Source organism: Balaenoptera borealis (assembly GCF_965194805.1).
Source record: "Balaenoptera borealis genome assembly, chromosome: 18".
NCBI lineage: Eukaryota > Metazoa > Chordata > Mammalia > Artiodactyla > Balaenopteridae > Balaenoptera > Balaenoptera borealis.
Window position 1 is genome coordinate 24,652,911 of NC_138877.1, and position 25,539 is coordinate 24,678,449.

The 25,539-nt window shown below is 39.9% G+C and overlaps 1 pseudogene across 1 annotated transcript; it reads left to right on the plus strand.

The window, feature by feature from the left end:
- The first annotated feature begins 679 nt into the window (after positions 1-679).
- Positions 680-19,388, plus strand: LOC309615653 (spliceosome-associated protein CWC15 homolog; annotated as a pseudogene). The gene is made up of 2 exons (XR_014249810.1): positions 680-11,472; positions 12,131-19,388. The product of XR_014249810.1 is annotated as a spliceosome-associated protein CWC15 homolog (transcript).
- Positions 19,389-25,539: the final 6,151 nt, after the last annotated feature.

Consider the following 25,539-nt stretch of genomic DNA (forward strand, 5'->3'; position numbering starts at 1 on the left):
TGCACCAGTGGGAGGGAGCTGTGAAGGAGGAAAGGTTTCCACACACTAGGAAGCCCCTTCGCAGGCAGAGACTGCAGGTGGCGGAGGGGGGAAGCTTCGGAGCCACGGAGGAGAGCGCAGCCACAGGGGTGCGGAGGGCAAAGCGGAGAGATTCCCGCACAGAGGATCGGTGCCGACCAGCACTCACCAGCCCGAGAGGCTTGTCTGCTCACCCGCCGGGGCGGGCGGGGGCTGGGAGCTGAGGCTCGGGCTTCGGTCGGATCTCAGGGAGAGGACTGGGGTTGGCGGCGTGAACACAGCCTGAAGGAGTTAGCGCACCACAGCTAGCCAGGAGGGAGTCCGGGAAAAGGTCTGGAGCTGCCGAACAGGCAAGAGACTTTTTCTTGCCTCTGTTTCCTGGTGCAGGAGGAGAGGGGATTCAGAGCGCCGCTTAAAGGAGCTCCAGAGACGGGCACGAGCCGTGGCTATCAGCGCGGACCCCAGAGACGGGCAGGAGACGCTAAGGCTGCTGCTGCAGCCACCAAGAAGCCTGTGTGCGAGCACAGGTCACTCTCCACACCGCCCCTCCCGGGAGCCTGTGCAGCCCGCCACGGCCAGGGTCGCGTGATCCAGGAACAACTTCCCTGGGAGAACGCACAGCGCGCCTCAGGCTGGTGCAACGTCACGCCAGCCTCTGCCGCCGCAGGCTAGCCCCGCATCCGTACCCCTCCCTCCCGGCGGCCTGAGTGAGCCAGAGCCCCCGAATCAGCTGTTCCTTTAACCCCGTCCTGTCTGAGTGAAGAACAGATGCCCTCAGGCGACCTACAGGCAGAGGCGGGGCCAAGTCCAAAGCTGAACCCCAGGAGCTGTGCGAACAAAGAAGAGAAAGGGAAATTTCTCCCAGCAGCCTCAGGAGCAGCGGATTAAATCTCCACGGTCAACCTGATGTACCCTGCATCTGTGGAATACCTGAATAGACAACAAATCATCCCAAATTGAGGAGGTGGACTTTGAGAGCAATGAGATATATATATATATATATATATATATTTTTTCCCCCTTTTTCTCTTTTTGTGAGTCTGTATGCGTATGCTTCTGTGTGTGATTTTGTCTGTATAGCTTTGCTTTTACCATTTATCCTAGGGTTCTGTCTGTCCATTTTGTTTGTTTGCTTATGTTTTTTTTATTATAGTTTTCAGCTCTTGTTATCATTGGTGGATTTGTTTCTTGGTTTGGTCTTTCTTTCTTTTTTGAATTACTTTAAAAAATTGTTTAATAATTATTTTTTGTTTTTTATTTTAACAACTTTTTAATTTAATTTTATTTTATTTTATCTTTTTCTTTCTTTCTTCCTTTCTTTCTTTCTTTCTTTCTTTCTTTCTTTCTTTCTTCCTTCCTTCCTTCCTTCCTTCCTTCCTTCCTTCCTTCCTTTTATTCTGAGCTGTGTGGATGACAGGCTCCTGGTGCTTGAACCAGGTGTCGGTGCTGTGCTTCTGAGGTGGGAGAGCCAAGTTCAGGACACTGGTGCACCACAGACCTCCCAGTTCCACATAATATCAAACGGCGAAAATCTCCCAGAGATCTCCATCTCAACACCAAGACCCAGCTTCACTCAATGACCAGCAAGCTACAGTGCTGGACACCCTATGCCAAACAACTAGCAAGACAGGAACACAACCCCATCCATTAGCAGAGAGGCTGCCTAAAATCATAATAAGGCCACAGACACCCCAAAACACACCACCAGACATGGACCTGCCCACCAGAAAGACAAGATCCAGCTTCATCCACCAGAACACAGGCACTAGTCCCCTCCACCAGGAAACCTACACAACCCACTATATTCACATTTTAATAAAAGTTCTAGTCAGCACAATGAAGGCAGAAAAAGAAATAAGTATATACGTGTTGGAGAGGAAGAAGTAATATAACAACATTTTCCTCTTCTTTTTTTTCTTTTTTCTTTTTTGCAGAAAGCAAGATTGTATATGTAGAAAGTTCAAAGTACAATTACAAGCTATTAAAATTTAAAATCATATTTATAAGGTTACAGCTTTCATGGGGTAAATATACCAATTGTGATGGTTAATATTCTGTGCCAACTTGACTGGGCTAAGGGCTGCCAAGATAGCTGGTAAAGCATTATCTCAGGGTATGTCTGTGAAGGTATTTCTGAAAGAGATTAGCATTTGAATCAGTAGACTGCTTAAAGATCTCCTTTACTCACATGGGTGATCATCATGCATTCCTTTGAGAGCCTGAACAGAACAAAAAGGCAGAAAAGGGGCAAATTTGCTCTGTTTGAGCTGAGACTTCCATCTTCTGCCCTTCAGTGCTCCTGGCTTGCAGGCTTTCAAACTCACACTGGAAGTTATGCCATCAGAGCCCAATTCTCAGGCCTTCAGACTCAGAGTGAATTATGCCACTAGCATTCCTGGTTCTCCAGATTGGAAACAACAAATCAAAGGACTTCTTGGCCTCCATACAGCATGAGCCCATTCCTAAAATATATCTCCTCATACATACTTATATATATCCTATTGGTTCTGTTTATCTGAACAACACTATTATGCCAATTAATCATACTTCTTTATACCAGAAAAAAATGAAAATAGTTTTAAGAGATTTCATTTGCAATAACATCCAAATGCATAAAATATCTGTGAAAAAAATCAAACAAAAACTCATATGCAAGACTTCTACATAGAAAACTATAAAATATTATTGAGGAAATTAAAAAATATCTAAGTAAGTATATGTACATACATTGAGAAACTCAACATTGTCAAGATATCAATTTCTCTAAACTGATTTATTAATTCAATGCACTCCAAAAGAAAATACCAACATGTTTTAGTGTTTTCATTGTGGAAATTGACAAGGTGATTCTAAATGTTATATGGAAATACAAAAGATAAAAATCAGTATAATTTTTAAAATAAAATTTATTTATTTATTTATGGCTTCATTTATTTACGGGTCTTCATTGCTGCACTTGGGCTTTTCTCTGGATGCAGCTAGCAGAGGCTACTCTTTGTTGCAGTGCACGGCTTCTCACTGTGGTGGCTTCTCTTCCTGCAGAGCATTGGCTCTAGGCATGTGACCTTCAGTAGTTGTGGTGCATGGGCTTAGCTGCTCCGTGGAATGTGGGATCTCCCTGGACTAGGGATTGAACCTGTGTCCCCTGCACTGGCAGGCGGATTCTTAACCACTGCACCACCAGTGAAGCCCAAAAATCAGCATAATTTTGAAGTGCAAAAATATTAGAGTGCCCACTCTTCTGGACATCAAATTTTGAAAATTAAGAGAGTATGATATTGGAGCTACGATAGACAAATGAAACAATGGAATAGAATGGAGAGTCTAAAGATACACCTACACAATACACCAGAGGGCAGACAGAAGAAGCAAGAAGAACTACAATCCTGCAGCCTGTGGAACGAAAACCACTTTCACAGAAAGACAGACAAAAAGAAAAGGCAGAGGACTATGTACCAGATGAATGAACAAGATAAAACCCCAGAAAAACAACTAAATGAAGTGGAGATAGGCAACCTTCCAGAAAAGAATTAACAATAATGATAGTGAAGATGATCCAGGTCCTCAGAAAAAGAATGGAGGCAAAGATCAAGAAGATGCAAGAAATGTTTAACAAAGACCTAGAAGAATTAAAGAACAAACAAACAGAGATGAACAATACAATAACTGAAATGAAAAATACACTAGAAGGAATCAATGGCAGAATAACTGAGGCAGAAAAACGGATAAATGACCTGGAAAACAGAATAATGGAATTCACTGCTGCAGAACAGAATAAAGAAAAAAGAATGAAAAGAAATGAAGACAACCTAAGAGACCTCTGGGACAACATTAAACACACCAACATTCGCGTTATAGGGGTCCCAGAAGGAGAAGAGAAAGAGAAAGGACCCAAGAATATATTTGAAGACATTATAGTTGAAAACTTCCCTAACATGGGAAAGGAAATAGCCACCCAAGTCCAGGAAGTGCAGAGAGTCCCAGGTAGGATAAACCCAAGGAGAAACATGCCAAGACACATGGTAATCAAATTGACAACAACTAAAGACAAAGAAAAATTGTTAAAAGCAACAAGGGAAAATGACAAATAACATACACAGGAACTCCCATAAGGTTAACAGCTGATTTCTCAGCAGAAACTCTACAAGCCAGAAGGGAGTAGCACGTTATATCTAAAGTGATGAAAGGGAATAACCTACAACCAAGATTACTCTACCTGGCAAGGATGTCATTCACATTCGATGGAGAAATCAAAAGCTTTACAGACAAGCAAAATCTAAGAGAATGCAGCACCACCAAACCAGCTCTACAACAAACACTAAAGGAACTTCTCTAAGTGGGAAACACAAGAGAACAAAATGACCTAGAAAAACAAACCCAAAACAATTTAAAAAATGGTAACAGGAACATACATATCAATAATTACCTTAAGTGAGAATGGATTAAATGCTCAGCGACACAGGCTCGCTGAATGGATACAAAAACAACACCCACATATATGCTGTCTACAAGAGACCCACTTCAGACCTAGGGACACATACAGACTGAAAGTGAGGGGATGGAAAAAGATATTCCATGCAAATGGAAATCAAAAGAAAGCTGGAGTAGCTATACTCATATCAGATAAAATTGACTTTAAAATAAAGAATGTTACAAGAGACAAGGAAGGACACTACATAATGATCAAGGGATCGATCCAAGAAGAACATAAAGCAATTATAAATTTATATGCACCCAGCATAGGAGGACCTCAATACATAAGGCAAATGCTAACAGCTATAAAAGAGGAAATCGACAGTTACACAATAATAGTAGTGGACTTTAACACCTCACTTACACCAATGGACAGATCATCCAGAAAGAAAATTAATAAGGAAACACAAGCTTTAAATGACACAATAGACCAGATAGATTTAATTCATATTTATAGGACATTCCATCCAAAAACAGCAGATTACGCTTACTTCTCAAGTGCACACAGAACATTCTCCAGGACAGATCACATCTTGGGTCACAAATAAAGCCTCAGTAAATTTAAGAAAATTGAAATCATATCAAGAATATTTTCCGCCACAAAGCTATGAGATTAGAAATTAATTACAGGGAAAAAAACGTAAAACACACAAACACATGGAGGCTAAACAATACGTTACTAAATAACCAAGAGATCACTGAAGAAATCAAAGAGGAAATCAACAAATACATAGAGACAAATGACTACGAAAACACGATGATCCAAAACCTATGGGATGCAGCAAAAGCAGTTCTAAGAGGGAAGTTTATAGCAATATAATCCTACTTCAAGAAACAAGAAAAATCTCAAATAAACAATCTAACCTTACACCTAAAGATACTAGAGAAAGAAGAACAAACAAAACGCAAAGTTAGCAGAAGGAAAGAAATCATAAAGATCAGAGCAGAAATAAATGAAACAGAAACAAAGAAAACAATAGCAAAGATCAATAAAACTAAAAGCTGGTTCTTTGAGAAGATAAACAAAATTGATAAACCGTTAACCAGGCTCATCAAGAAAAAGAGGGAGACAACTCAAATTAATAAAATTAGAAATGAAAAAGGAGAAGTTACAATGGACATTGCAGAAATACAAAGCGTTTTAAGAGACTACTACAAGCAACTCTATGCCAATAAAATGGACAACCTGGAAGAAATGGACAAATTCTTAGAAGAGCAAGACAAGGACGTCCACTCCTGTCACAATTATTCAACATAGTTTTGGAAGTCCTAGCCGCAGCAATCAGAGAAGAAAAAGAAATAAAAGGAATACAAATTGGAAAAGAAGAAGTAAAACTCTCACTGTTTGCAGATGACATACTATACATAGAGAATCCTAAAGATGCCACCAGGAAACTACTAGAGCTAATCAATGAATTTGGTAAAGTTGCAGGATACAAAATTAATGCACAGAAATCTCTTGCATCCCTATACACTAACAACGAAAGATCAGAAAGAGAAATTAAGGAAACAATCCCATTCACCACTGTAACAAAAAGAATAAAATACCTAGGAATAAACCTACCTAAGGAGGTAAAAGAACTGTACTCAGAAAACCATAAGACACTGATGAAAGAAATCAAAGATGACACAAACAGATGGAGAGATATACCATGTTCTTGGATTGGAAGAATCAATATTGTGATAATGACTATACTACCCAAAGCAATCTACAGATTCAACACAATCCCTATCAAATTAACCAATGGCATTTTTTACAGAAGTAGAACAAAAAATCTTAAAATTTGTATGGAGACACAAAAGATCCCAAATAGCCAAAGCAATCTTGAGGGAAAAGAACAGAGCTGGAGGAATCAGACTCCCTGACTTCAGACTATACTACAAAGCTACAGTAATCAAGAAAATATGGTACTGGCACAAAAACAGAAATATAGATCAATGGAACAGGATAGAAAACCCAGAAATAAACCCACGCACCTTGGTCAACTAATCTATGATAAAGGAGGCAAGGGTATAAAATGGAGAAAAGACAGTCTCTTCAATAATTGATGCTGGGAAAACTGGACAGCTACATGTAAAAGAATGAAATTAGAACATTCCCTAACACCATATACAAAAATAAACTCAAAATGGATTAAAGACCTAAATGTAAGACTGGACACTATAAAACTCTTGGAGGAAAACATAGGAAGAACACTCTTTGACATAAATCACAGCAATATCTTCTTTGACCCACCTCCTAGAGTAATGGAAATAAAAACAAAAATAAACAAATGGGAACTAATGAAACTTAAACCTTTTGCACAGCAAAGGAAACTATAAACAAGATGAAAAGACAACCCTCAGAATGGGAGAAAATATTTGCAAACGAATCAATGGACAAAGGATTAATCTCCAAAATATATAAACAGCTCATGCAGCTCAATATTAAAAAAAAAAAACAACCCAATCCAAAAATGGGCAGAAGACCTAAATAGACATTTCTGCAAGAAGACATACAGATGGCCAAGTGGCATATGAAAAGCTGCTCAACATCACAAATTATTAGAGAAATGCAAATCAAAACTACAATGAGGTTATCACCTCACACTGGTTAGAATGGGCATCATCAGAAAATCTACAAATAACAAATGCTGGAGAGGATGTGGAGAAAAGGGAACTCTCTTGCACTGTTGGTGGGAATGTAAATTGATATAGCCACTACGGAGAACAGTATGGAGGTTCCTTAAAAAACTAAAAATAGAATTAGCATATGACACAGCAATCCCATTACTGTGCATATACCCAGAGAAAACCATAATTCAAAAAGACACATACACCCCAATGTTCACTGCAGCACTATTTACAATAGCCAGGTCATGGAAGCAACCTAAATGCCCATCGACAGTAATATTCCATATATATAATGAAATATTACTCAGCCATAAAAAGGAATGGAATTGGGTCATTTGTAGAGATGTGGATGGACATAGAGACTGTCACAGAGTGAAGTAAGTCAGAAAGAGAAAAACAAATATCTTATATTAATGCATATATGTGGAGTCTAGGAAAATGGCACAGATGAACCAGTTTGCAAGGCAGAAACAGAGACACAGATGTAGAGAACAAACGTATGGACACCAAGGGGGGAAGGGGGGGTGGGGTTGGTGGTGGGAATGAATTGGGAGATTGGGATTGACATACATACACTAATATGTATAACACAGATAACTAATAAGAACCTGCTGTATAAAAAATAAATTAAAAATGTTCTGTGTCAGAAAAAAAAAGTAAAATTGTATGATCATATCAGTAGCTGCAGGAAAAAAAAAAAAGATAGACCTACACATAGAAAGATATTCATCGGGCTTCCCTGGTGGTGCAGTGGTTGAGAATCTGCCTGCTAATGCAGGGGACACGGGTTCGAGCCCTGGTCTGGGAAGATCCCACATGCCACGGAGCAACTAGGCCCGTGAGCCACAACTACTGAGCCTGCGTGTCTGGAGCCTGTGCTCCACAACAAGAGAGGCCACAATAGTGAGAAGCCCGTGCACCGCGATGAAGAGTGGTCCCCGCTTGCCGCAACTAGAGAAAGCCCTCGCACAGAAACGAAGACCCAACACAACCAAAAATAAATAAATAAAAAATATGGCCTCGAGGAGCCCTCCTAGGAGTGCCAACCCACAAACATTTAAAAAAAAAAAAAAGAAAGATACTCACCTATGATAACTACTCATTTCTATTCTTAGTTAGCAAAGGATTTCTTGTATTCTGGGGGTTTTTTTGTTTTGTTTTGTTTTGTTGCTTTGTTTTTTTCATGAGAGGATGTTGAATTTCTGCAACTGTTGAGATAATATTTTCTTTTACTCTTGAATGTGGGAAAATAAATCAACATCAATTTTTGTAGGTTAGTACCTTTCTTTACTGTTCTAAGAATATTTTTATACTCCAAAATCATGTAGAACTCATCCAAAGGTAACTTTATCATGTCATCTTTAAGATATAGATTTATAATCCATACAGAATTATTTTTTGTATGGGGGGTGACTAGAAGTCAAGTTTTATTTTCTACCTGTATAGCCTACTTCCCCAGCACCATTTAGCTAACTGAGCAGAGACTTAAGTGGCCACACATAGAAAAAAATATAGACTTCACAACATTAGTTCAGACAAGTCATGAAACAAATGCACAAACAATAACAATTAGCAGCAAGAACAGACTAAACTAGTGTACTGGCAATAAATTCTCTCAATTTTTAATAGTCTATGAAAGTCCTTTATTGCTTCTTCACTTTTTAAGAATAATTTCCAGTGTACAAAATACTAGGTTGTTGGGTTTTTTTCTCCCAGTACTTTATTTCACTCCACTCACTTCTTTCTCACATGGTTTCTGAGAAGTCAGATGTAATTCTTATCTTAGTTCCTTTATAGGTAAGATATTTTTTCCCTCTGGTTCCCTTCATGATTTTTTCTTTATCTCTGATTTTCTATAATTTGAAAATGATATGCCTTGTAAGTCACTGTTTACTATAAAAGTTAAAAGGTGAAACTATTTAAAATAACTATAACTAGAATAATTTAAATGATATACAATTTTAAACTATGTAAATTAACAACACAAAATGTGGGGCAAGAAGTAAAATTATGTTTTTTTGTATGTAAGTGAAGTTATAAGCTTAAAATAGGCTCTTATAACATCTTAAATACAAGCTATTTTATATAAACTTCATATTTATGACATAGAAAAAATCTTTAATAGACACCCAAAGATGAAGAGAAAGGAATCAATTCACACCACTACAAAATATATATATATTTTGTGTGTGTGAACACATACTGAAAACAATTAATAAAAATGGTGATCATAAATCCTTACCTATCAATAATTACTTTAAATGTAATATATTAAATCACCAACCTAAAGACATAGAGTGGCTCAAGGGATAAAAAACCTCCCAACAAAGAAGAGCCTACAACCAGATGGCTTGACTGATGAATTCCACCAAACATTTAAAGAAGAATTAACACCAAACCTTCTCAATCTCTTCCAAAAAATTGAAGAAGAGAGAACACTTCCAAACTCATAATCTTGTATATAGAAAATTCTAAAGAATTCACACACACAAAAAAATATTTTAGAGCTAATAAACCATTTCAGCACAGTAGTAGGATAAAAAATAAACAAAAGTTAGTTGTATTTCTATACACTAGCAATGAACAATCTAAAAACGAAATTGAGAAAATAATTCCACTTACAATAGTATCAAAAAGAATGAAATACTAAGGTTTAAATTTAGCAAAACAAGTACAAGGTTTATACACTGAAAACTACAAAACATCATTGAAAGAAACTAAAGGAGACCTAATTAAACAGAAAGACACCCCCATGTGAACAGATTGGAAGATTTAATATTGTTCTGGTGGCAATGCTCCCCAAAGTGATGTACAGATTCATGCCATCCTTATCACAAATCCAGATGGCTTTTTTTTTTTTTTGCAGAAAGTGACAAGCTGATCCTAACGTTCATATAGAAATTCAAGGAACTCAGAATAGCCAAAATCTTGAAAAACTTGGAGGACTCACACTTCCAAATTTCAAGACTTACTACAAAGTCAAAACAGTATAGTAGTGGTATAAAGATAGATGTGTAAATCAATGGAATAGAATTAAAAGTCTAGAAATATATCCACACATTTATGCTCAACTGATTTTTGACAAGGGTGCCATGACCATTCAAGGGGGAAAAAAACAGTCTTCAAGAAATGGTGCTTGGGGGCTTCCCTGGTGGCGCAGTGGTTGAGAATCTGCCTGCCAATGCAGGGGACACGGGTTCGAGCCCTGGTCTCGGAGGATCCCACATGCCGCGGAGCAACTAGGCCCGTGAGCCACAATTGCTGAGCCTGCGTGTCTGGAGCCTGTGCTCCGCAACAAGAGAGGCCACGATAGTGAGAGGCCCGTGCACCGCGATGAAGAGTGGCCCCCACTTGCCGCAACTAGAGAAAGCCCTTGCACAGAAACAAAGACCCAACACAGCCATAAATTAAAAAAAAAACGAAAAAACAAAAAAACAAAAAAACAAAAAACAGGAGCTGTTGTTTAAAAAAAAAAGAAAAAGAAAAGAAATGGTGCTGGGACAACTGAATATACACATGCAAAGCATGGAGTTGGACCTTTACCTTGCACCATATTTTTGCTCAAAATAAATTTACCCCAAATAGATCAAAGACCTAAATGTAAGAAAAAAACTTAGGTTAAGTCTTCATAGCTTTGGACTAGGCAATAATTTCCTAGATACGACACCTATAGCCCAAGCAACCAACAAGAAAATACATTGGATTTTATCAAAATTAAAAACTTTTGTGCATCAAAAGATACTATCAAGAAATTATAGAGTCATAATGGTGTCTGTATAATCTCCAGAGACTGGTGCATTGGACCTCAGCCACCCATAAAACATGACAGCAGCAGCTAGGCCAACTTTTGAACCTGCAGTAGGTAGGAGAGGAAAAGGAGAAAGTGATTTGAGCCAACTCTCAAAGCAATATTCAAGTAGAGACCTATCCTCTCATACAGATAAAATATAGACAAACCACTCAGGATGTCCCTGAAGAGGTTAGGAACCATGACTTCAGGAGAGAGTTGGAAGAGAGAGAAAAAAATAAGAGATTGTCCAACCGAGAACATACAACCTCCTCTTCAGTGTCAAAGAAGCCTTGATTAGACCAGATTCCCACTGCCAACCTTGATGCAGCTGATCCTCTAATGGATAAGATGAAGATGAAGACTTTGATAAACAGAGTGATGATGATGATGATGATGATACTGTAGCTCTTGCAAAACTGGAAAAGATTAACAAAGAAAGAGCTGAAGAGCAGGCCAGGAAAGAACAAAAACAAAAAGGTGAAGAAAAAAGGATTCATACGAAAAACATTCTGAATGGAAATCCTCTCTAATCTCACTGGTCCATCCCAGCCTCAGGCCAACTTCAAAGTTAAAAGAAGGTGGGATGGGGCTTCCCTGGTGGTGCAGTTGTTGAGAATCCGCCTGCCAATGCAGGGGACATGGGTTCGAGTCCTGGCCTGGGAAGATCCCACATGCCGTGGAGCAACTGGGCCCGTGAGCCACAGCTACTGAGCCTGCACGTCTGGAGCCTGTGCTTGGCAACAAGAGAGGCCGTGATAGTGAGAGGCCCACGCACTGCGATGAAGAGTGGCCCCCGCTCGCTGCAACTAGAGAAAGCCCTCACAGAGAAACGAAGACCCAACACAGCCATAAATAAATAAATAAATTTAAAATTACCTTTCTCTTCTTTTTTTTTTTTTTTTTACCATATTTGCTTATTTATTTATTTATTTATTTTTATTTTTAGTTGTGTTGGGTCTTCGTTTCTGTGCGAGGGCTTTCTCCAGTTGCGGCAAGTGGGGGCCACTCTTCATCGCGGTGAGCAGGCCTCTCACTATCGCGGCCTCTCCCGTTGCGGAGCACAGGCTCCAAATGCGCAGGCTCAGTAATTGTGGATCACGGGCCTAGTTGCTCCGCGGCATGTGGGATCCTCCGAGACCAGGGCTCGAACCCGTGTCCCCTGCATTGGCAGGCAGATTCTCAACCACTGCACCACCAGGGAAGCCCACCTTTCTCTTCTTTAAAAAAAAAAAGAAGGTGGGATGATGACTTTGTTTTCAAGGACTGTGCAAAAGGTGTGGATGATCAGAAGAAGAAAGAAAAAGATTAGTGAATGATACGCTGCAATCTGAATTTCACAAAAAGTTCATGGAGAAATATATTAAATAGTACAGTTTTTGTGCTTAATTAAAGACTGTAAAATGTAAACACTGTGACTTTATTTTGGTCAGTTTTTTTCTCTTTCCCCCCCTTCTAAATTGTGTATAGGTTTCCCTAATTTTTAGTTCCAAAATATCTTTTCATTTATTGATACCTTATTTGATAAGGACTTGGGAATTGGTTTAACCCAGTTTTCACCTCTGAATACTTCCAGTCATATATTTTCTTTTTAATATGGGAAAGGGAATCTGCTTGTAATGTGTTTCTAACAATCTAAAAAAAAAAAAAAAACAGAAATTATAAAGAGAAATCAAAAATTGGGATAGAATATTTGCAAGTCATGTGTCTGTCCAGAGTCTAGTATCCAGAATATAAAAAGAACCAATACTAGTGAACAATAAAAAGACAAACAACACAATTTAAAAATGAGAAAGGATCTGAATAGACATTTCTCCAAAGAAGATATATAAATGGCCATGAGCAAATGTCTAGGTGTTTCTATTTAGCCCTATAGAAGTTTATTTTGGCCCATTATTCTAATTTTTTTAACTTATTTTAAAATTTCTATGATACCATCAGGTACACAGGTATCCCTTCCAGTCTCCTGTCAGTTTCCAATTTGATTAGCAAACTACCAGTGTCCTCATCTAGATCATTAACAGGCAGAAAGCAGAGCCGTGCCATATACCACTGTACCCCTTTCTCCAGATAATCAGCAACATTTCATTGGTTAGTGCTCTTTCAACCTTTTTGTACAAAAACTAGGCAATGATGTTGTAGCAAATTAACCTTCAAATCTCAGGGACTCAATAGAGCAGAAATTTAATTCTTATTCATGTCTCAGTCCAGCGTAGGGTAAATGACTTTCCTGGGCACCTTGCCACTATGCAATACTCAGGGAACTGGGCTGCCTCCGTAGAATGGCTCTAACGTGCACTTGGATAGGGAACAGAGAGTGTAAGCTAAGAACCTCACAGGAGATTTTAGGGGCCAGGTCTAACAGTGGCATGTATCACTTCTGCCCACATCTCATGGGTCACACCAGCCTCAAACTAACTGCTGGGAAATGTAATCTTCCAAAGTGCCCAAGGAGAAGAAGTGGTATTGATGAGCATCTACCCACAACTTCCTCAATTTAATAAAACCTCAATCTTCCAAAGCTGGCACTGGCAGGAGACTTTCCAAGTGGGAAGGGGTGAGAGGACCTTGCAGCCTTACTATTTTTCCCCTCAGAATTTGCATTCCTTTGGAGCTCTTCCATTCACATCACTACCATCACCATGCAGACATCAGAGGCTTCTGCAGCCATTTAAGTGCACCCACCAAAGAGGGACTCACACTTTCCACCAACCTAACAATGTGGAAAAGATGCTATTCAACAGTGGAGCTAGATGAAACAGGCCAGCTTGTTCCTTACACAGCCCAAAGAAACTTGGTGATAACTCCACCAATTCACAAGTTCTCTCTGCTGAGAATTGTTGCCCCCTCTAAGCAACAAAACCTGATACGATCCTATGTTAACTCTCTCTTGCAGGTGGTCCCACATCTGTTCCAAGCAGAAACACTCTTATATGTCTTACCCCAAAGAACTATGAGAATTTTTCCTGATAAATCACCTCCTTTACAAAAAACTGATACCTGTAAGCCTTTCTTTTTCAGGGGAGACCCCAGTCCCAACCCCAGAAGCAGTGTGGTCTCAACTCTATAGTTTAAGCAGGACAATCACAACAGAGTACCTACCACGTATTACACCTAGGGATAGATGAGATAATTTTTTTTAAATCTTATTTATTTTTTTAACATCTTTTGAGACAAGGAACTGACTCTGAGAACGTACATTCTCTCCTCACCTTTGTCTTGCTGTGAAAGTGTCTCAGACTTTCAAAAATTGTGCCTTTGCTTTAATGCATTACTCCATAATAGGCTCCGGTGCTCTTTTTTTTTTTTTTAACACCTTTGTTGGCGTATAATTGCTTTACAATGGTATCTTAGTTTCTGCTTTACAACAAAGTGAATCAGCTATAAGTACACATATATCCCCATATCCCCTCTCCCTTGGGTCTTCGTCACATCCTCCCTATCCCACCCCTCTAGATGGTCACAAAACACCGAGTTGATCTCCCTGTGCTATGTGGCTACTTCCCACTAGCTATCTATTTTACATTTGGTAGTGTATATATGTCAGTGCCACTCTCTCACTTCGTCCCAGCTTACCCTTTCCCCTCCCCATGTCCTCAAGTCCATTCTCTATGTCTGCGTCTTTATTCCTGTCCTGTCCCTAGGTTCTTCAGAATTTTTTTTTTTTTAGATTCCATATATATGTGTCACCATATGGTATTTGTTTTTCTCTTTCTGACTTACTTCACTCTGTAGGACAGACTCTATGTCCATCCACCTCACTACAAATAACTCAATTTCGTTTCTTTTTATGGCTGAGTAATATTCCATTGTATATATGTGCCACATCTTCTTTACCCATTCATCTGTCGATGGACACTTAGATTGATTCCATGTCCTGGCTATTGTAAATAGAGATGCAAGGAACATTGTGGTACTTGACTCTTTTTTGTATTATGGTTTTTTAAGGGTATATGCCCAGTAGTGGGATTTCTGGGTTGTATGGTAGTTCTATTTTTAGTTTTATAAGGAACCTCCATACTCTTCTCCATAGTGGCTGTATCAATTTACATTCCCACCAACAGTGCAAGAGGGTCCCCTTTTCTCCACACTCTCTCCAGCATTTATTGTTTGTAGATATTTTGATGATGGCCATTCTGACTGGTGTGAGGTGATAACTCATGTAGTTCTGAGTTGCATTTATCTAATGATTAGTGATATTGAGCACCCTTTCATGTGTTTGTTAGCAATCAGTATATCTTCTTCGGAGAAATGTCTACTTAGGTCTTTTGCTCATTTTTGGATTGGGTTGTTTGTTTTTTTGATATTGAGCTGCATGAGCTGCTTGTAAATTTTGGAGATTGATCCTTTGTCAGTTGCTTCATTTGCAAATATTTTCTCCCATTCTGAGGGCTGTCTTTTCATCTTGCTTATGGTTTCATTTGCTGTGCAGAAGCTTTTAAGTTTCACTAGGTCCCATTTGTTTATTTTTGTTTTTATTTCCATTTCTCTAGGAGGTGGATCAAAAAGGATCTTGCTGTGATTTATGTCATAGAGTATTCTGCCTATGTTTTCCTATAAGAGTTTGACAGTGTTTGGCCTTACATTTAGGTCTTTAATCCATTTTGCACTTATTTTTGTGTATGGTGTTAAGGAGTGTTCTAATTTCATTGTTTTACATGTAGCTGTCCAGTTTTCCCAGCACTACTTACTGAAGAGGCTGTCTTTTCTCCATTGTATATTCTTGACTCCTTTATCAAAGATAAGGTGACCATTTGTGCATGGGTTTATCTCTGGGCTTTCTATCCTGATCCATTGATCTATATTTCTCTTTTTGTGCCAGTACCATACTGTCTTGATTACTGTAGCTTTGTAGTAAAGTCTGAAGTCTGGGAGCCTGATTCCTCCAGCTCCATGTTTCTTTCTCAAGATTGATTTGGCTATTTGGGGTCTTTTGTGTTTCCATACAAATTGTGAAATTTTTTGTTCTACTTCTGTGAAAAATGCCAGTGGTAGTTTGATAGGGATTGCACTGAATCTGTAGATTGCTTTGGGTAGTATAGTCATTTTCACAATGTTGATTCTTCCATTCCAAGAACATGGTATATCTCTCCATCTGTTTGTATCATCTTTAATTTCTTTCATCAGTGTCTTTTAGTTTTCTGCATACAGGTCTTTTGTCTCCTTAGGTAGGTTTATTCCTAGGTATTTTATTCTTTTCATTGCAATGGTAAATGGGAGTGTTTCCTTAATGTCTCTTTCAGATTTTTCATCATTAGTGTATAGGAATGCAAGAGATTTCTGTGAATTAATTTTGTATCCTGCTACTTTACCAAATTCATTGATTAGCTCTAGTAGTTTTCTGATAGCATCTTTAGGATTCTCTATGTATAGTCTCATGTAATCTGCAAACAGTGATAGCTTTACTTCTTCTTTTCCGATTTGGATTCCTTTTATTTTTCTTCTCTGATTGCTGTGGCTAAAACTTCCAAAACTATGTTGAATAATAGTGGTGAGAGTGGGCAACCTTGTCTTGTTCCTGATCTTAGAGGAAATGGTTTCAGTTTTTCACCATTGAGAAGGATGTTGGCTGTGGGTTTGTCATATATGGCCTTTATTATGTTGAGGTAAGTTCCCTCTGTGCCTACTTTCTGGAGGGTTTTTATCATAAATGGGTGTTGAATTTTGTCGAAGGCTTTTTCTGCATCTATTGAGATGATCATATGGTTTTTCTCCTTCAGTTTGTTAATATGGTTTATCACATTGATTGATTTGCGTATATTGAAGAATTCTTGCATTCCTGGGATAAACCCCACTGGATCATGTTGTATGATCCTTTTAATGTGCTGTTGGATTCTGTTTGGTAGTATTTTGTTGAGGACTTTTGCATCTATGTTCATCAGTGATATTGGCCTGTAGTTTTATTTACTTGTTACATCTTTGTCTGGTTTTGGTAGCAGGGTGATGGTGGCCTCATAAAATGAGTTTGGGAGTGTTGCTCCCTCTGCTATGTTTTGGAAGTTTGAGAAGGATAGGGGTTAGCTCTTCTCTAAGTGTTTGATAGAATTCACCTGTGAAACCATCTGGTCCTGAGCTTTTGTTTGTTGGAAGATTTTTAATCACAGTCTCAATTTCAGTGCTTATGATTGTCTGCTTATATTTTCTATTTCTTCCTGATTCAGTGTCGGAAGGTTGTGCTTTTCTAAGAATTTGTCCATTTCTTCCAGGTTGTCCATTTTATTGGCGCATAGTTACTTGTTGTAACCTCTCATGATCCTTTGTATTTCTGCAGTGTCAGTTGTTACTTCTCCTTTTTCATTTCTAATGCTACTGATTTGAGTCTTCTCCCTTTTTTTCTTGATGAGTCTGGCTAATGGTTTATCAATTTTGTTTATCTTCTCAAAGAACCAGCTTTTAATTTTATTGATCTTTGCTATCGTTTCCTTAATTTCCTTTTCATTTATTTCTGATCTGATCTTTATGATTTCTTTCTTTCTGGTAACTTTGGGGTTTTGTTCTTCTTCTTTCTGTAATTGCTTTAGGTGTATGGTCAGGTTGTTTATTTGAGATGTTTCTTGTTTCTTGAGGTAGGATTTTATTGCTATAAACTTCCCTCTTAGAACTGCTTTTGCTGCATCCCATAGGTATTGGATCATCGTGTTTTCATTGTCATTTGTCTCTAGGTATTTGTTGATTTCCTCTTTGATTTCTTCAGTGATCTCTTGGTTATTTAGTAACGTATTGTTTAGCATCCATGTGTTTGTGTGTTTTACATTTTTTTCCCTGTAATTAATTTCTAATCTCATAGCTTTGTGGTCGGAAAAGATTCTTGATATGATTTCAATTTTCTTAAATTTACTGAGGCTTTATTTGTGACCCAAGATGTGATCTATCCTGGAGAATGTTCTGTGTGCACTTGAGAAGTAAGCGTAATCTGCTGTTTTTGGATGGAATGTCCTATAAATATGAATTAAATCTATCTGGTCTTTTGTGTCATTTAAAGCTTGTGTTTCCTTATTAATTTTCTTTCTGGATGATCTGTCCATTGGTGAAAGTGTGGTTTTAAAGTCCCCTATTACTGTGTTAATGTAGATTTCCCCTTTCATGGTTGTTAGCATTTGCCTTATGTATTGAGGTGCTCCTATGTTGGCTGCATAAATATTTACAATTGTTATATCTTCTTCTTGGATTGATCCCTTGATCATTATGTAGTGTCCTTCTTTGGCTCTTGTAATAGTCTTTATTTTAAAGTCTATTTTGTCTGATATGAGAATTGCTACTCCAGCTTTCTTTTGATTTCCATTTGCATGGAATATCTTTTTCCATCCCCTCACTTTCAGTCTGTATGTGTCCCTAGGTCTGAAGTGGGTCTCTTGTAGACAGCATATATACAGGTCTTGTTTTTGTATCCATTCAGCCAGTCTATGTCTTTTGGTTAGAGCATTTAATCCATTTACATTTAAGGTAGTTATCAATATGTATGTTCCTATTACTGTTCTCTTAATTGATTTGGGTTTGTTATTGTAAGTCTTTTCCTTCTCTTGTGTTTCCTACCTAGCGAATTTCCTTTAGCATTTGTTGTAAAGCTGGCTTGGTGGTGCTGAATTCTCTTAGCTTTTGCTTGTCTGTAAAGGTTTTAATTTCTCCGTCGAATCTGAATGAGATCCTTGCTGGGTAGAGTAACCTTGGTTGTAGGTTCTTCCTTTTCATCACTTTAAATATATCTTGCCACTCCCTTCTGGCTTGCAGAGTTTCTGCTGAACGATCAGCTATTAACCTTTTGGGGATTCCCTTGTATGTTATTTGTTGTTTTTCCCTGTTGCTTTTAATATTTTTTCTTTGTATTTAATTTTTGATAGTTTGATTAATATGTTTCTAGGCGTGTTTCTCCTGGATTTCTCCTGTATGGGACTCTCTGTGCTTCCTGGACTTGATTGGCTATTTCCTTTCCCATAGTAGGGAAGTTTTCAACTATAATCTCTTAAAATATTTTCTCAGTCCCTTTCTTTTTCTCTTTTTCTTCTGGGACCCCTATAATTCGAATGTTGGTGTGTTTAATGTTGTCCCAGAGGTCTCGAAGACTGTCCTCAATTGTTTTCATTCTTTTTTCTTTATTTTGCTATGCAGTAGTTATTTCCAGTATTTTATCTCCCTGGTCACTTATCCATTCTTCTGCCTCAGTTTTTCTGCTATTGATCTCTTCTAGAGAATTTTTAATTGTATTTACTGTGTTGTTCATCATTGTTTGCTCTTTTGTTCTTCTAGGTCCTTGTTAAACGTTTCTTGTATTTTCTCCATTCTATTTCCAAGATTTTGGATATCTTTACTATCATTACTCTGAATTCTTTTTCAGGTAGACTGCCTATTTCCTCTTCATTTGTTTGGTCTGGTTGGTTTTTACCTTGTTCCTTTATTTGCTGTGTGTTTCTCTGTCTTCTCATTTTGCTTAAATTACTGTGTTTGGGGTCTCCTTTTTGCAGGCTGCAGGTTCGTAGTTCCTGTTGTTTTTGGTGTCTGCTCCCAGTGGTTAAGGTTGGTTCAGTGGGTTTTTAGGCTTCCTGGTGGAGGGAACTGATGCCTGTCTTCAGCCTTTGAATGAGGCTGGATCTTTTCTTTCTGGTGGGCAGGACTACATCTGGTGGTGTGTTTTGGAGTGTCTGTGACCTTATTATGATTTTAGGCAGCCTCTCTGGTAATGGGTGGGGTTGTGTTCCTATCTTGCTAGTTGTTTGGTATAGGGTGTCCAGCACTGGAGCTTGCTGGTTGTTGAGTGGAGCTGGTCTTAGTGTTGCGATGGAGATCTCTGGGAGAGCTTTCGCTGTTTGATATTACATGGAGTTGGGAGGTCTCTGGTGGACCAGTGTTCTGAACTTGGCTCTCCCACCTTAGAAGCACAGGCCTGACACCTGCCCGGAGTACCAAGACCCTGTCAGCCAAACGTCTCAGAAGAAAAGGGAGGAAAAAAAGAAAGAAAGAAAGATAGAAAGAAAAAATAATTAAAAGGAAATCAAGTTATTAAATTTAAAAACTTTAAAAATTATTAAAAATAAAAAATAAAAATAATTTAAATAAATAAATTTTAAAAATTTAAAAGTAATTAAAAAAAGGAAGAAAGAAAGAAGAGCACAACCAAACCAAAAAAACAAACCCATCAATGATAACAAGTGCTAAAAACTATATTAAAAAGAAAAAAAAAAAAAAGGACAAACAGAACCCTAGGACAAATCGTAAAAGCAAAGCTATACAGACAAAATCACACAAAGAAGCATACACATACACACTCACAAAAAGAAAAAAAGTTAAAAAAAATATAACTATATATTTTAAAAAAGGAAGAGAGCAACCAAATCAATAAACAAATCTACCAATGATAATAAACTCTAAATACTAAACTAAGGTAAACATAAAACCATAAACCAGTCAGTTGTATACTGCAAACCCCAAGTCTACAGTTGCTCCCAGAGCCCACTGCCTCAATTTGGGATGATTCGTTGTCTATTCAGATATTCCACAGATGCAGGTACATCAAGTTGATTGTGGAGATTTAATCCGCTGCTCCTGAGGCTGCTGGGAGAGGTTTCCCTTTCTCTTCTTCGTTCGCACAGGTCCCGGGGTTCAGCTTTGCATTTGGCCCTGCCTCTGCGTGTAGGTCGCCTGAGGGCATCTGTTCCCTCCCAGACAGGACAGGGTTAAAGTAGCAGCTGATTAGGGGGCTCTGGCTCACTCAAGCCGGGGTCGGGGGGGGTATGGATGCGGGGCGAGCCTGCAGCGGCAGAGGCCAGTGTGACGTTGCAACAGCCTGAGGTGCCCCATGCGTTCTCCCGGGGAAGTTGTCCCCGGATCACGGGACCCTGGCAGTGGCGGGCTGCACAGGCTCCTGAGAGGGGCGGTGTGGAGAGTGACCTGTGCTCGCACACAGGCTTCTTGGTGGTGGCAGCAGCAGCCTTAGCTTCTCATGCCCGTCTCTGGAGCTCGTTTAGGCGGTGCTCTGTATCCCCTCTCCTCATGCACCCCGAAACAATGGTCCCTTGCCTCTTCGGCAGTTCCAGACCTTTTCCCGGACTCCCTCCCGGCTAGGTGTGGTGCACTAGCCCCCTTCAGGCTGTGTTCATGCAGCCAACCCCAGTCCTCTCTCTGGGATCTGACCTCTGAAGCCGGAGCCTCAGCTCCCAGCCCCCCACACGTCCCGGCAGGTGAGCAGACAAGCCTCTCGGGCTGGTGAGTGCTGGTCAGCACCGAGCCTCTGTGCGGGAATCTCCCCGCTTTGCCCTCCGCACCCCTGTTGCTGTGCTCTCCTCCGTGGCTCCGAAGCTGCCCCCCTCTGCCACCCCCTGTCTCCGCCAGTGAAGGGGCTTCCTAGTGTGTGGAAACCTTTCCTCCTTCACAGCTCCCTCCCAGATGTGCACATCCTGTCCCTATTCTTTTGTCTGTTTTTTCTTTTTTCTTTTGCCCTACCCAGGTACATGTGGAGTTTCTTGCCTTTTGGGAAGTCTGAGGTCTTTTGCCAGCGTTTTGTAGGTGTTCTGTAGGAGTTGTTCCACATGTAGATGTATTTCAGATGTATTTGTGGGGAGGAAGGTGATCTCCACATCTTACTCCTCCACCATCTTGAAGGTCTCCCCAGATGTGATAATTTTAGTATAATTCTTTGTTGTGTGGAACTGTCCTTACTATCCCAACATGCACCAAATGACCCCTAGCCATTGTGTCTAACAAAAATGACCCACAATTTTCCAATTGTCCACTGGAACCCACAATCAAGAATCACTGGGATTTATATGTAAACTGATCCAAACCCAGTCCTTCAAAGATGTTGATAATTTAGTATTCAGTGCCATGTACTTAAAACGAGAAAGAGAGAGAGAGGCTATTTTTTGGGTCTCATGTGCAAAGAAGGAAATAGCACCACCAAATGCTTTTTCTCCTATTACTCCTTCTCTGCGTTCAAGGCAGGATAGATTTGCCTGGAGGTGGATGTGGTCCATGGTCCATGATAAACTATGATTGACGCTTCTAGACTCTTATTTTCAGTTGCTGGTTCTATCAGAGAAATAACAGGAGTCAAGTCATGGCATTATCTGAACAAGGAGACCCCACCCCAAATGAGTCTTCTGGCTAAGCAGCCTCCAGAAACTGAGCCTTCTTGGAGAGTCCCGTTTCCTGTCCATCCCTCCCAGGTCAGCACCCCACTGGCCCATATCCCCCAAGACCCTTACTTCAGATGCAGACCCTTCCTCATGAGGCCTTTTCAGAGAACAGGGATTTGTTATTATTGAATCAATTGATTAGTAACATTTGGTAATTAATTTAGTAATATTGAGGAATTAAAATATTCTTGTCAGGGTGTGGTAATCTGTACAAATGTATCTTTGATTCATATATTTATCAAAATGTTTCTAAACCCAAAGCCTTTTCAGTATTTTTACTTTTCTTCTTCTTCCAAGGTGAGCTAACCATGATAATCATAGCAATATGCTGAGATATTAGGGCATAAAGTACCATGAGGACTTTATCTTGTATCAGTCATTTGCTAATCTATGTGACTGTACCAACATGCATTATTCCATGAGGCTATCATAAGCGACTTTGCCAAATGTCAGGCTAATATCCATAAGCACTTGTGTGGCATTCCCCTAAACTAGCTAATATATTAACTTTTTCCGAGAACAAATCAAACCAAAAGCCATATCACAAAAGCTTAAAAGAGGAAGAAAAAAAAACCCTGATATGTCTTTCATATGATCTTGGACAAATCTTTGTATGACTTTTTCATTGTTATTTTCTCTATGGGAAGGGGCATGAAGCAGTGGATAAAGGTCTGTATTTGGAGTCAGGAGACAGACCTGGGCTCTGCCTCGCGTACCTGGTTGACCTTGGGAAAGTCCTTTAATTCTTTCCTCTCTCTATCTCTAAATGTTAGGAAAAATGATTTCCTTCTAATTAGGATCTAATTAGGAAAACATAATCTCCTTCAAATATTTACAGCCAAGGGAATTTCATGCAAGGAGTTGCTTAGTCAGGTGATGGAGGCTCTGAGACCCAGGAAGGGAGGCCAAGGGAAACCAGAGACTTGCAACAGCAGGAAGAGGAAAGGGGAAGGAGGCAGAACTCTGGAGTCCAGGCACCAAGGCCTGTCTGGTGGGAGGTGGGGTCGCAGAAAAGAAAGAGCCACTCACTGCTTAATGGAGAAGCTCCCAGCTCTCACCAGTACTTCCTATTAATCAAACCCTGTTGGAAATGGGCTCTTAAGGGAGTGGGGCATGGCCTACATGGTCAGGGCCCTGGAGACACAGAGTAGAGCAGAGAACTGGTGAGGGATAAATCTGAGGACAAACAAAGTGCCTTTATAGGGTTATTGTGAGGATGAATATGGACGAGAAATTCTATAGGAGAGGCCTTTGTAAACTGTAAAGTTCTATAAACATGACTGGGTATTGATTTATAAGATGCATTTCATTGAAAACACCAAGCACATCTCTCCCTCTGATCTCCTCTAACACTTTACCTTTACTTGTCTTCCACTTATTATTTTCTGCCCAGTTCTCTTGTTTTTTTGTTTGTTTATTTGGTTGGTTGGTTGGTTTTTTGGTTTTGTTTTGGTTTTGTTTTTCCACGCTGCGTGGCATGTGGGATCTTAGTTCCCTGACCAGGGATCAAACCCGCACCCCCTGCATTGGAAGTGCAGAGTGTTAACCACTGGTCTTCCAGGGAAGTCCCAGTTCTCTTGCTTTTTAAGCACATGTCATACCTTTCCTTGGATGGCTGTGCTCCCTGAGATCAAGTTCATGCCTGGTTCATCTTCATAAGCCTCACCATTCATTTCCTGTAGATGTTTAGTAAGTATTGGAAGAAGGAAGGGAGGCAGGAAGGAAGAAAAAGAAGGAAGGAAAGGGTGGAGGAAGGAAACAAACATGATATCCTGAAATTAAACTAACTTACAATAGAAAAGATGACTCACCATTATGGGAGTCATTAATGGCATTAGGGCAGAAAATTATTCATTATAGGGACCAACCCAAATGTTATAGGATGTTTAGCATCCTTGAGCCTCACCCATTAAGGGCTGCTAGTTCTCTCATCATGACAACCACATTTCAAAGTGCCCCAGGAGGTGGCTGAGCCCCACTCTCAGCTGAAGTCACTCATACATCCCCTGGCCTTGGGATAAGCTTAGGCATCTCTTCTCCCATGGTCCCAACCCATCTTTGACCTTTTTTTAAAAAAATTTATTTACTTATTTATTTATTTTATTTTTGGCTGTGTTGGGTCTTCGTTGCTGCACGCGGGCTTTCTCTACTTGCGGCGAGCAGGGGCTACTCTTCGCTGTGGTGCATGGGCTTCTCATTGCAGTGGCTTCTGTTGTGGTGGAGCACGGGATCTAGGCATGTGGGCTTCAGTAGTTGTAGCACATGGGCTCAGTAGTTGTGGTTCTCGGGCTCTAGAGCGCAGGCTCAGTAGCTGTGGCTCACGGGCTTAGTTGCTCCGCGGCATGTGGGATCTTCCCAGACCAGGGCTCGAACCCGTGTCCCCTGCATTGGCAGGCGGATTCTTAACCACTGCGCCACCAGAGAAGTCCTCCCTTTGACCTTATATTTGATTTTATGATAAAATTATTCACTGTCATGTCTGTTGAGGGAGATAGTGAATAAATAAAGTGTAAATGTTCTCAATCAATATTCATTACCTGCATGCAACTGTCGACTGAAAAAACAAAAACAAAAAACGTACAACGTGAGAGTTGTGAGTGAAGTTTTATTTGGGGCCTAATGAGGACTGTAGCCCAGGAGACAGCCTCTCAGAGAGCTCTGAGGAACTGCTTGAAGACGTAGGGGGGAGGTTAGTATATACATATGATTTTAGCGAAGAGAGGATCCATGCAGTCAAGCACGCGTTTTGGCAGAAGGTTGCTGCTAGTCACGAGGAGCAGATGTCTCCGTAATGATTTTAGTGCTTTTCTAATTTTTTTTTTTTTTTTGGACGCGCTGTGTGGCATGTGGGATCTTAGTTCCCTGACCAGGGATCGAACCTTTGCCCCCTGAATGGGAAGCGCGGAGTCTTAACTACTGGACCACCAGGGAAGTCCCTTAGTGTTTTTCTAGATGTGAGAACATGCCAGAAATTGAGCTTATAAAATCTTCTCCTGAAACTATCTATCTGAAGGTCTGTTCTGCCTGTTTTTCCCAGAGCACAGAGCGCCTCCTTCCTGATCTCCACCCCAAACTCCTTTCAGGGTGTGTTGAAGGTCAGCGACTACAGTGGCTAGTGACTTAATCCTTGTAGAACCAGAGGAAAGGTGACAATTTTTAGTTGGCACCACACAAGAGACATAAAGAGATCCAAAGGAAATTAGGAGAGGTGAGCATTGTCATAGGGGAATCATTCAGTTCAGAGAAAACGAATTCCTTTATCCCCTTGGGACAGGGCCATTCATTTATTCAATCAACAAAGCTGTTAATTCATTACTATATTCCAGGCATTATGTTAGATGCTAGATATATGGAGATAAATAGGATACAGTCCCTGCCTGGAGTTTTTGATCCAACGATGGAGACTGAAAAGTGATCAGCCAATTACAACATTAAATGTGTGTTCAAAGCTATGATGGTGGCAAAGAGCCTTAAGGACACTCCTGACAAGTCATTGTGCTGCATTTTTGCAACTATTCAGGG